The sequence below is a fragment of the Hordeum vulgare genome, chromosome 1H, assembly GCF_904849725.1.
Source record: "Hordeum vulgare subsp. vulgare chromosome 1H, MorexV3_pseudomolecules_assembly, whole genome shotgun sequence".
NCBI classification, from domain to species: domain Eukaryota; kingdom Viridiplantae; phylum Streptophyta; class Magnoliopsida; order Poales; family Poaceae; genus Hordeum; species Hordeum vulgare.
The window spans coordinates 230,343,459-230,356,843 of record NC_058518.1 but is presented as its reverse complement, the minus strand read 5'-3'; positions in this window follow the sequence as shown (position 1 = coordinate 230,356,843).

The following is a 13,385-nucleotide window of genomic DNA, read 5'->3' as shown; positions in this document are numbered from 1 at the left end:
GGGAAGTATTTGAGTTCTCCGGCAGCGTGACTGCGCTCCGGAGGTTGGTAGTGATCTATCCCAGCAAGGCTCCGCCCGAGCTCCGCAGAAATACGATCTAGAGGAAAAACCGTGGAGGTATGTGGTCGGCCGAATCAAGGTGGAGGAGTCCACATCCAATCCTAGTCCAACTAGGATTGGAAGGTGGAGTCCTTCCCTTCCTTCCCACCTCCCTTTTTTTCTTTTCTTCTGATTTCCTTATCTCCTACACGAGGGCCCTCTTGGGCTTGCCCACCGGCCCACTAAGGGCAGGTGTGCCCCCACAAAGCCTTTGGGCTTCTTCCCGTGTGGGTGGGACCCTCCCGGTAGAACTCCGGAACCCATTCGTCATTCCCGGTACGATGCCGGTAATGCCCAAAAACCTTCCGGTAACCAAATGAGACAAATGTATACATCAATCTTCGTTTTTGGACCATTTCGGAAACCCTCGTGACGTATGTGATCCCATTCGGGACTCCGAACAACATTCAGTAACCAACCATATAACTCAAATACGTATAAAACATCGTCGAACCTTAAGTGTGCAGACCCTGCGGGTTCGAGAATTATGTAGACATGACCCGAGAGACTCCTCGGTCAATATCCAATAGCGGGACCTGGATGCCCATATTGGATCCTACATATTCTCCGAAGATCTTATCGGTTGAACCTCAGTGTCAAGGATTCATATAATCACGTATCCCATTCCCTTTGTCCTTCGGTATGTTACTTGCCCGAGATTCGATCGTCCGTATCCGCATACCTATTTCAATCTCATTTACCGGCAAGTCTCTTTACTCATTCCGTAATACAAGATCCCATGACATACACTAAGTCACATTGCTTGCAAGGCTTGTGTGTGATGTTGTATTACCGAGTGGGCCCCGAGATACCTCTTGGTCACACGGAGTGACAAATCCCAGTCTTGATCCATACTAACTCAACGGACACCTTCGGAGATACCTATAGAGCATCTTTATAGTCACCCAGTTACGTTGTGACGTTTGATACACACAAGGCATTCCTCCGGTGCCAGTGAGCTATATGATCTCATGGTCATAGGAAGAAATACTTGACACGCAGAAAACAGTAGTAATAAAATGACACGATCAACATGCTACGTTCATTAGTTTGGGTCTAGTCCATCACATGATTTTTCCTAATGATGTGATCCCGTTATCAAGTAACAACACTTGCCTACGGTGAGGAAACCTTGACCATCTTTCATCAACGAGCTAGTCAACTAGAGGCTTACTAGGGACAGTGTTTTGTCTATGTATCCACACAAGTATTGTGTTTCCAATCAATACAATTATAGCATGGATAATAAACGATTATCATGAACAAAGAAATATAATAATAACTAATTTATTATTGCCTTTAGGGCATATTTCCAACAGTTTGGGTTGACCAATGCCCTAGCATACTTCATGTACGTCATGAACAAATTATTCATGGAATACCTGGATAAGTTTTTTGTCGTCTTCATTGATGACATATTAATCTTCTCCAAGTCCGAAGAAGAACATGAGTAGCACTTGAGGCTAGTACTCGAAAAGCTTCGAGAGCACCAACTCTATGCCAAGTTTAGAAAATCCAAATTCTGGTTGCATGAAGTTGGATTCTTGGGTCATACCATGACGGAAAACGGATTGGCAGTCGATCCTTCCAAGATTACCACCGTAACCAATTGGGAGTCGCCAATCGACGTGAAGGAAGTCAGAATCTTCCTCGGACTCGCACGATACTACCGCAAGCTCGTGGAAAGATTCTCCCGCATCGCCCGACCAATGACTCAGCTCTTGAAGAAGGGCTAAAAGTTAGAACGGACGCCGGAGTGCGAAGAAAGCTTCCAGGAACTGAAGAAGAGATTGACTACCACCCCGGTACTGGCTACTCCAGATATCAACAAGGAGTTCGTGATATACTATGATGCCTCAAGAATTGGGCTCGGTGGCGTCCTAATGCAAGACGGCAGTGTCGTGGCTTACCTGTCACGGCAGTGTCGTGGCTTACCTGTCACGGCAACTATGCCTGCATGAGGAGAACTACGCCACTCATGACCTCGAGTTGGCAGCAGTAGTGCATGCCCTGAAGACATGGCGACATTACCTTCTGGGGAAACGATGTGAAATATACACCTACCACAAGAGTCTGATGTATATTTTTACTCAAAGGGAGTTGAATATGAGGCAACGAAGATGGTTGGAACTGATCAAAGACTACGACCTCAGCATTCAATATCACCCCGGTAAGGCCAATGTGGTGGTTGATGCCTTGAGACGGAAGGCCTACACCTTGAATGCTATAATCAAGGAAAGGCTACCCACCCTATATGACGAGCTGGAAAGCTTCAGGTTAGAGCTGGTTGAACCAGGATTCCTAGCTAACCTCGAAGTCAAACCCACTCTCGCAGACAACATTAAACAGGCCCAGAAGGGGCACAAGAGCATTGAAGGCATCAAGAAGAAGATCCAGGAAGGCAAAGCCCCATAATTCTCAATGGATGAACAAGGAGTCGTGTGGTTTGGGAAGGGTTTATGCGTACCCAACAAGGTTGAACTCAAGAATTTAATCTTGCAAGAAGCCCACGACACGCCCTACTCGATTCACCTCGGTGGGACCAAGATGTATCAAGACCTCCGAGGAAGATTCTGGTGGCATGTCATGAAGAGGGAAATAGCTTCCTATATCACCAAGTGCGATGTCTGCCAGCGTGTCAAGACTGAGCACCAGCGACCTGCTGGGCTGCTACAACCTCTACAGGTGTCTGAATGGAAGTGGGACAGAGTCATCATGGACTTCATCACCGTTCTGCCCAAGTCAGGCAAAAATCATGACTCCATATGGGTCATTGTTGACCACCTAACCAAGGTGGCCCATTTTATTCCGGTCAACACCACTTACGATGGTGGCCAATTGACCAACCTATATATCCATCGTATTGTGAACCTCCATGGAGTTCCCAAGGAGATTGTATCCGACCGAGGCACGCAGTTCACCTCAAGATTCTGGAAGAAGTTCCAAGAAGCTCTGGGAGCCAAGCTCTTTTTCAGCACCGCCTTCCACCCGCAAATGGGCGGACAAACGGAGCGAGTGAATCAGATACTTGAGGATATGCTCTGCGCTTGTGTCTTATCACGTGGGACCAAATGGGAGGACTGTTTACCATTCACTGAGTTCTCATACAACAATAGGTATCAGTCTAGTCTCCAGATGGCCCCATTTGAAGTGCTATTTGGACGGAAATGCCGCACCCTGCTCAACTGGTCTGAAACTGGTGAAGGATTGATTTCTGGGCCAGACGTTCTTCGTGAAGCAGAAGACAAGGTGCAACTTGTCAGGGAACACCTGAAAGCAGCCAAGTCGCGACACAAGAACTATGCGGATTCTCACCGCAGAGAAGTGGAGTTCCACCCCGGAGAACAGGTGTACCTTTGCGTTACACCTCTAAAGGGAACCAAGCGTTTTCACATCAAGGGGAAACTTGCTCCAAGGTTCATTGGACCTTTTAAGATCACGGCAAGCCGTGTAGAAGTTGCTTACCAGTTGGAGCTACCTCCGAAACTTTCGGGTGTGCACAACGTCTTCCACGTGTCACAACTCCGGAAGTGCCTTCAAGCGCCAAACCGTCCAGATCTTTATAAGGGCATCAACCATCACGTCATTGACCTTCATCCCGAGCTCACTTATCTCGAGAGGCTGATGCGCATCCTGGACGAAGCCGAGCGTTGTACTAGAAGCCGCACCATCAAGTACTTCAAGGTTCAGTGGAGCAACCACACCGAAGCAGAAGCAACATGGGAGCATGAAGAATATCTCCGACCAGAGTTTCCGTACCTTTTTAGTACCTAGCTTAGGAATCTAGGGAACGATATTCTTGTAAGGGGGATAGGTCTCTCACACCCTGTTTTTACCTTATTTCAACTATAGTCTCTTCAAAACTTGAGTTTATTAAAACTTTTTAAGCAAGTGTTATGCGTGCCATGATTGCCATTGTTTGTGTCTATGCTGGAATGAGTGGATCCAAAAAAACATTATTTTTATAACCTCATATTTCCCAAAGTACCTTTTCTCATTTTTGACTATTTCAAAACTTTGCTTTGGGTTTGCATTGCAAGTCCCTCATTCCAAGGAATTGCCTTCACCCAAAGATTGTATTCTAATTTTAGCACTATTTTAACTCTCCAAAATCATAAAATATTTATTTTATAAAATATTTTCCTATTTAATTTGCATGTCCTTTCTTGATGCTAGAAATATTATTTTTCTACCTTAGAAAAATCTGAGAAAATTTAAATATACTCACAGGACATATATTTTCCATACATAAGATTTTCAACCCCTATTTATGTTCAAAATATTTGAGCAAATCCTTGAAAACCTATTATGTCAGTTTTGACCTTTTGAAATATTTCCAAAGGAAATATTTTCAATAAATTCCCAGAAAATTCTAGCATGCTTCCCAAGCTATATCTGGTAGTCATGCCAAGTTTCACCTCATTCCAAGATGGTTTGGTTCACCAAATATTCCAAAAACCTTGTCTGTCCGGAACCAAGTTGTAGCAACTCTACATAACAAAGTTTGTCCAAATGGCCTGAAACTTTGCAGGAGTGCTCAACACCCCAAATGAGGATACCATGGCAAAAATTGGATTTGTGGGGATTAATTTACCCACATTCTCTTTTGGAAGGACAGAACTACCCACTTGGGGGGTGATTTCAAGTTTGTACCATCAAACTTGTCCAATGGAGCTCAAATTTGGTGGAGCATCCTACTTTTGCATAAAACCCAATCCTGTTAACTTTCAGCATCAGTGGTGAAGGTTAACTACCCCAAACACCTATGGAACACCTTCTGCCAATTTGGTCAAACAACACTTAACACCCTCTACACCCACTCCCTTTCCACTAAACTCTTAGTGCAAGGTGCCAGCACCACTCCTCAACTACGGACGAGTGGCCCCTCTCTGGTTCCAAGCAGGTAAGCCAAAATCTCCATTTTAGTTTCTGAATCAAAGCTGACAACTCCTCTCCAACTTCTTCCTTTGACCAGCAGTGAGACCCTCAGCTCCAAAACGGCTAAGGGGGATCTAAGCCAACCCCTAGACACGCCAGACAGGGCCAAAGCGTCGCAGAGCGCACCAGCATGCCGTGGCATGCCAAACTTGCGCTCTGGGTGTGCTACAGGGCGCACCTGACACAAAGGAGGCTAGCCCGGCAGGCTCTCACCTCCCCTCGGTGTCTCTCCACGTCTCCGACAAACATCATAACTCAGGGCAGCCTCAAGGCCCCTTCTCCCCCTCTCTGCTGACCAGGGCGACGCGTGGCCGCGTCTGCCGGTTTTGACCAGAAGAATGCGGCCCCGCAGCACGCGCGCACTGAGCCTCCTCTCCCTCTCATTGAGTCTCTAGGGTCTCAAACCACGTCCGTGAAACCGTTGTATCGACCCACGAGCCCTCTCTCCCTCTCCAGCACCCACGGTGAAACCACCAACGCTCCCCGCTCGGTGCATCGTTGCTGGCCTATACATAGGCCCTCCCAATTCACTCCAGCACCTCACACCACTCCTCCAGACCCTTAATCGAGGCCCTAGCCACCCCATTCAAGCACAGAGAGCTCCGGTGCTCGAGATGGACCGAGGCCCCGTCGCTTCAGAGCTCCGTCGATCTCGGGCTACAGGCCAACTCTCGCGCTCCTCTCTCCTCCTCCGTGACCGTAGTGAGCTCAGGAAGCTTCCCCACCTCTTCCCCGGGCATTTCCCTGCCCGTAGTACCCAACTCCACCACCACCCGTAGCACCTCCACCGCGGCCACCTCGTCGCCGATGACTCAGGGCCTCGGCGCCGTTCATTCGACCACCAGCAGGTAGGCGCCGATGCCACGGTGTCGTTCCTCCCATCACCTAGTCTCGAGGGCGTCGGTATTGCCGCCGGCTTACCTCCCCTTCCTCTGTCTAGAAGAGGAAGACGACCCTGACAGGCATGCCCCACCTATCGATGGCCCGTCTCTCCCCCTCTCTCCTCTCTGTGTCACTGACCGCACGGGCCCGCACATCATGTTTACACCTGCCGGCACACGCGCACCTGGGCTGCTCGCTCGCTAACTGGACGGCTGGACAGTTGGGCCGGCCGAGCCACTAGCCGAGCCACGCCAGGGTTAAGCCCATTTTTCCTTTTTATTTTTATATTGATTCTAAATGTATTTTCTAGAGTTAAATAATTAATCAAATTTAAATATTTTTCCACCACAAATCTTCTAAAAATGTGTAGAATTTATTAGTGTTGTTGCACTATTTTTTGTAAAAACTTTTACACATAGCTTTGATTAAAATGTCTAGTTTAAATATTTTAGACACTCTTATTTATGTTTTAAAAATACCTTTTTGCATCAAAATCAGAGACAAACATTTTTAAAACTATAATAAAGATTTATCACAATAGGATAACATTTTTAAAGTGAGTTTGTGCTCTATTTTTGAATGAGCTTCTTATTTTATTATTGTTATTACGACGATAGATTCTGCATTCGACGAAGGAGTTGGACTCGAAGACCCCGAAGACCCCGGATACCTAGCTGACCAAGGCAAGCAGCCCGTTGACCATGTTTGAGAACACATTTTCATGCATACCAAGTTGAATACTTTATTCCGATGCATATAGTTAAGGTTATCCGGTGCACCCCGGCATGGTGTTACCGATGGCTCCTCCGGAGCACTTGCATAGAGCATGACCTTACCATCTATGAGGGTCACGCTGATAATATGTTGAAAAGTAGAAAGTAGAGCTATGCATAGAAAGAGCATGTGCACGAAGATGGTAACACAAAGTTGATGTCAACGTTTTACAAAAACCCCGTCGGGTGCCACTAATGCCCGAGGGTGATGATGAGTTAGGTGACCACTTGTGAAAGAAGTGGTGCACCGGGAATGTTTTGTGTGAGTGGTTTCGGAAATGGGATTAGATTTATGATGTGTCGACCGTCCCAACCTTACATATGCGACCATGATACCCCTTTATGGGATGGGGCTTTTTTGATTACTCTGGTCGATGCTAGCAAAGAGCCCACATTACTAGTGGCGGGAGTGATATGTGGTCACTCTCGTGACAGGGTCGTACCAGGTAGGTCTACTGTGCCGTTTTTACGTGTTTCGGGCACACTGTTGGTCCCCGCATGGATGATACGGTCGAGAGCTGGTTCTCGTAAGACATACATCATGTGGGCTGGGTACCAATCGAGTGGACTCTTTGTCTAGTGTTGTCAGGGGAAAGGCATTGATCGGGTACTTACCTCGGGTATGTTATATATCGCGAGTCGTGGATGACACGGAAGTTTCTCGGATCTCGTGGGTACAGCGTACAACCTCTGCAGAGTGTAAAACTATTCGAATAGCCGTGTCCACGGTCAAGGACAGTTGGGTGGTGCTGCTTAAACTACGTCCAGTCGTTTCCGCATAAACCAATTGTGTGTGTGTGTGTGTGTGTGTTTAAAGGTGTTATTTGAGAAAGTTAATATGATCAAGTTTGGTGACTTGGCATATCTGGTGAACCCAAAGTGTTCAGCCCTCAACAGATATGTTGATATCTGTAACATGTTCTTATGTTTACCATCTAGCTTATGATGCATATCCGTGCAAGTACTTGACCATGTTCATTTTCAATTAAAACTTTCTTTCCGCAAAATCAGCATATTACTTTATTATCATACCAATTGCATGATCCACATCATGGATTCTTTGCGAGTACATTCAAAGTACTCACTGGCTTGCCACTAGTTATGTTATTGATCAAACATGGAGGAACCGGAGTTTGGAGAAGAATATGTCATCGAAGACGGACACACGAACTAGGACGTTTCCTAGTCAGAATGCCTGTTGGTGAAGGTTGATGGAATAGGCTCCCGTTTACTACCAAGAATTACACTAGTAGTTGTATCATTGTGATTGGCCTTATAGGCCCTACCTGTGTGAGACTTGACCAACATGGCCATTTGTTGTATCAAACAGTATGTTCGGATGTAAGACTCTTAATATTCAGTATGTGTGTGTTCGGTGAGCATTGATTTCTGGCATCACTGAGCAAGTTCATTCAGTGATCTCGACTCGTAAGACGGGGTCCCCACACTAGCTGCTTCTATTATGAGGGGAAGGGCCACTGAAGCAGAACGACCCTAGATACTTGGTAGATGAGAAGGATCGCAAAGTCGACAAAAGTATATTGGACATACGTGATATTGATGTGTACCATACTAGTACTCCTAGTAGCACTCGGGTATTAGATACCGGCGCAGTTGCTAAGTGTTAGTAACTCGAAGTTATAGCTACGGAATAAACGAATACTAGCAAGGGTGAGGTGACGATGTGTGTTGGCAGTAATTCCAAAGTTGATATGATCAGACATCACACGTTCCATCTACCATCGGGATTAGTGTTGAACCTAAATAAATGTTATTTGGTATTTGCATTGAGCATGGACATGATTAGATCATGTATATTGCAGTATGATTATTCATTTAAATAGAATAATGGTTACTCGGTTTACTTGAATAATACCTTCAATGGTCATGCACCTATGTGAATGGTTTATTGAATCTCGGTCGTAGTGATACACATGTTCATAATATTGATGACAAAAGATACAAAGTAGTAATGATAGTACCACTTACGTGTGGCACTACCGCTTGACTCATATTGGTATAGAACGCATGAAGAAGCTCCATGCTGATGGATCTTTGGACTCATTCATTTTTTAATCGTTTGAGACATGTGAACCATGCCTATTGGTGTAAACGCATGAAAGAACTCCATGCAGATGGATCGTTTGGACTCACTTGATTTTGAATCACTTGAGACATGCAAATCATGACACATGGACAAGATGACTGAAGACCTCGTCTTTCTATGATGTAATGAGAAAGTGACTGGTTGGAAATAATATATTTTGATGTATGTTGTCCAATGAGTGCTGAGTCACACAGTGGATATCATTATGTTCTTACTTCACTGATGATCTGAGTAGATACATGTGTATTTACTCGATGAATCAAAAGTATGTAATATTGAAAAGTTTAAGAAATTTCAGAGTGAAGTTGAAGATCATCGTGACAAAAGGATAATATGCCTATGATGTGATCGTGGAGGTAAATATATATATGAGTTGTGAGTTTGGTATACATTTGAGACAATGTGAAAATTGTTTCACAAGTCATGGCACCTGGAACACCGTAGTGTGATGGTGTGTTCGAACGTCATAGTCACACCCTATTGGATATGGTGCATACTATGATGTCTCTTATTGAATTACCACTATTGTTTTGGGGTTAGGCATTAGAGACAACCACATTCACTTTAATAGGGCACCACGTAATTCTGTTGAGATGACACCATATGAACTATGGTTTGGAGAAACCTAAGTTGTCGTTTCTTAAAAGTTTTGGGCTACGACGCTTATGTGAAAAAGTTTCAGCCTGATAAGCTCAAACCTAAAGAGGATAAATGCATCTTCATAGGACATCAAAAACAGTTGGGTATACCTCCTATCACAGATCCAAAAGCAAAGTGTTTGTTTCTAGAAACGGGTCCTTTCTCGAGAAAGAGTTTCTCTCGAAAGAATTGAGTGGGAGGATGGTGGAAAATTGATGAGGTTATTGAACCATCACTTCAACCAATTAGTAGCAGGGCGCAGGAAGATATTCTGTGGTGCCTACACTAGTTGAAGTGGAAAGCTGATGATGGTGATCATGACGCTACGGATCAAGTTACTACCAAACCTCGTAGGCCGACAAGGAAACGTACTGCTCCAGAGCGGTACGGTAATCCTGTCATGGAGGTCATGTCGCTGGACAACAATGAACGTACGAGCTATGGAGAAGCAATGGTGTGCCTGGATTCCGATGAATCACTGGAGCCATGAAATCCGAGGTAGGATCCATGTATGAAGACTAAGTGTAGACTTTGGAAGAACTACTTGATGGTCGTAAGGTTGTAGGTACCGATGAATCTTTAAAAGGAAGACGGACGATCATGGTAAATGTCACCATTAAGAAAGCACGACTTGTCGCAAAGATGTTTCCCACAAGTTCAAAGAGTTGACTATGATGAGACTTTCTCATTCGTAAAGATGCTGAAAGTCTATTGGAATAATGTTAGCAGTTTCTGCATTTTTCAATTATGAATCTTGCAGATGGATGTCAAAACATTGTTTCCTCGATGGTTTCCTTGAGGAAAGGTTGTATGTGATACAACGAGAAGGTTTTGTCGATCCTAAGGATACTGACAAGTATGCAAGCTCAAGCGATCCTTCTATGGGCTGGAGCAAACATCTCAGAGTTGGAATATACGCTTTGATGAGATGATCAAAGCTTTTGGGTTTGTACAAAGTTTATGAAAAACTTGTATTTCCAAGAAAGTGAGTGGGAGCACTATAGAATTTCTGATGACTATATGTGGTTGACATATTGTTGAGCGGAAATGATGTAGAATTTCTGGAAAGCATAAAGGGTTGTTTGAAAGGAGTTTTTCAAATGAAACCCTAGCCTACTTGAACATTGAGCATCAAGATCTATAGAGATAGATCAAAACGCTTGATAATACTTTCGATGAATACATACCGTGACAAGATTTTGAAGCAGTTCAAAATGGATCAGTCGAAGAAGGAGTTCTTGACTGTGTTGTAAGGTGTGAATTTGAGTAAGACTCAAAACCCGACCACGACAGAATAAAGAGAAAGGATGAAGGTCATCCCTTATGCCTTAGCCGTAGGCTCTACAGTATGCCATGTTGTGTACCGCACCTAATGTGTGCCTTGCCATGAGTTTCTCAAGGGGTACAAAGAGTGATCCAGGAATGAATCACTGAATAGCGGTCAAAGTTATCCTTAGTAACTAGTGGAGTAAGGAATTTTTCTACATTATGGAGGTGACAAAAGAGTTCATCGTAAAGGGTTACATCGACGCAAGCTTCGACAATAATCCAGATAACTCTGAGTAGTAAACCGGATTCATATAGTGGAGTAGTCATTTGGAATAGTTCCAAATGGCGCGCGGTAGCAGCATATACAGGATGACATAGAGATTTGTAAAGCACACACGGATCTCAAAGGTTCAGACCCGTTGACTAAAAACCTCTCTCACAAGCAAGACATGATCAAATCCCAGAACTGTATGGGTGTTAAATTCATTACAATCACATAGTGATGTGAACTAGATTATTGACTCTAGTGCAAGTGGGAGACTGTTGAAAATATTCCCTAGAGGCAATAATAAATTGGTTATTATTATATTTCCTTGTTCAAGATAATCATTTATTATCCATGCTATAATTGTATTGATTGGAAACTCAAATACATGTGTGGATACATAGACAACACACTATCCCTAGTGAGCCTCTGAAGGACTAGCTCATTGATCAAAGATGGTCAAGGTTTCGTGGCCATAGACATGATATGTTGTTTTATAACGGGATCACATCATTAGGAGAATGATGTGATGGAAAAGACCCAAACTATGAACATAGCATATGATCATGTCAGTTTATTGCTACTGCTTCCGCATGACAATGTATCTGTTCCTATGACCATGAGATCATGCAACTCCCGGACACCGGAGGAATACCTTGTGTGTATCAAACGTCGCAACGTAACTAGGTGACTATAAAGGTGCTCTACAGGTATCTCTGAAGGTGTCTATTGCGTTGGCATGGATCAAGAATGGGATTTGTCACTCCGTGTGACGGAGAGGTATCTCGGGGCCCACTTGGTAATACAACATCTCAACAAGCCTTGCAAGCAATGTGACTAAGGAGTTAGTTACGGGATTTTGTATTACAGAACGAGTAAAGAGACTTGCCAATAACAAGATCGAACTAGATATAGAGATACCGACGATCGAATCTCGGGCAAGTAACATACCGATGGACAAAAGGAACAACATACGTGATTGACTGAATCCTTGACATAGAGGTTCAACCGATAAAGATATTTGTAGAATATGTAGGAGCCAATATGGGCTTCAAGGTCCCGCTATTGGTTATTGACCAGAGAGTGTCTCAGGTCATGCCTACATAGTTCTTGAACCCGCAGGGTCTGCACACTTAAGGTTCGCTGACGTTTCAGTATAGTTGAGTTATGTATGTTGGTGACCAAAGGTTGTTCGGAGTCCCGTATGAGATCACGAATATCACGAGGAGCTCCGGAATGGTCCGGAGGTAAAGATTGATATATAGGAAAGTGGTTTCTAAACTCCAGAAAAGTTTTGGGCGTTTCCGGCAGTGTACCACGAGTGACGAATGGGTTCAGGGGGTCCACGTGATGGAGATATGTACCTAGGGTAGGGTCACAGGCTAACCGACATGTCCTACCCAAGGGCACAACATTAATGTCGGGACCCCGATCCTAAGTCATAGGAATCCAGCCTGTAACACATCGCATCTCTTTGCGGTCTCACGCACGGTTAACTCCACGGCTGCATCCTTACCTTAGCCGGGACCGTTTGCGTCTTTTGACTCACGTATGCAATAGAGTCGCTAGCATTCCAATGTCAAAGAACCCGGATCGACAATTGTAGTCACAAACCAAAGTGGCAGTACCGCACAAGGACAGGCATACATGACCCAACAAAGCAGGTGTCGGTTACCGGCGAGTGTAGACGAGTCGTAGCAAGCTACAAGGACTCCATTACATGACGTGACATTTCCCCAAAGGGGACAGACACAGCAGCTAAGAAGGACACATGCCGGTCAACCAATGTGTCCCGAGCAGTAGCGAACTACCAAGGCTCGTTGGATCACAAAGGGGCATTTCCTTGTAAGGAGTGCTACTAAAGTTCACGACTAGGTAATCGAAACCCATACATATCAAGTACGACACACGTACGCATGGCATACCGATATGTATAGATACATCGATGGCATCACAACATAACCTTAAACATACAAGCTTTATATAAGAGGCTCGGAAGAGCCACACACATAATATTACACATTAAGGGTCTCACGACCCATAATAGCAGTCATTCAGTTACAAGCCAACGGAAGAGTTTTAAAACTGTCTGAGTACAGACAGGGCAACTAGAAGGCACATGGCCTGACTATACTACAGACCCAACGTAGGGCCAGATCGTAGCTGGGACACCAGCTACTCGTCGTCGTCGATGTCTACGAAGAACCCTCCATTAGGGTCATTAGCAACCTCTGCAACATTTATTAAGCAAACATGAGTACTAAGGTACTCAGCAAGACTTTAGGATAACTAACTACTCATGCAAAGTATCAATAAGGTATTGTGGGGTTTCATGCGGAAAGCCAGCATTTGACTCGTGGCTAGACAACTTGCATTTTTAAATAATTTTGACAACTTGATTTCTTGCACACGA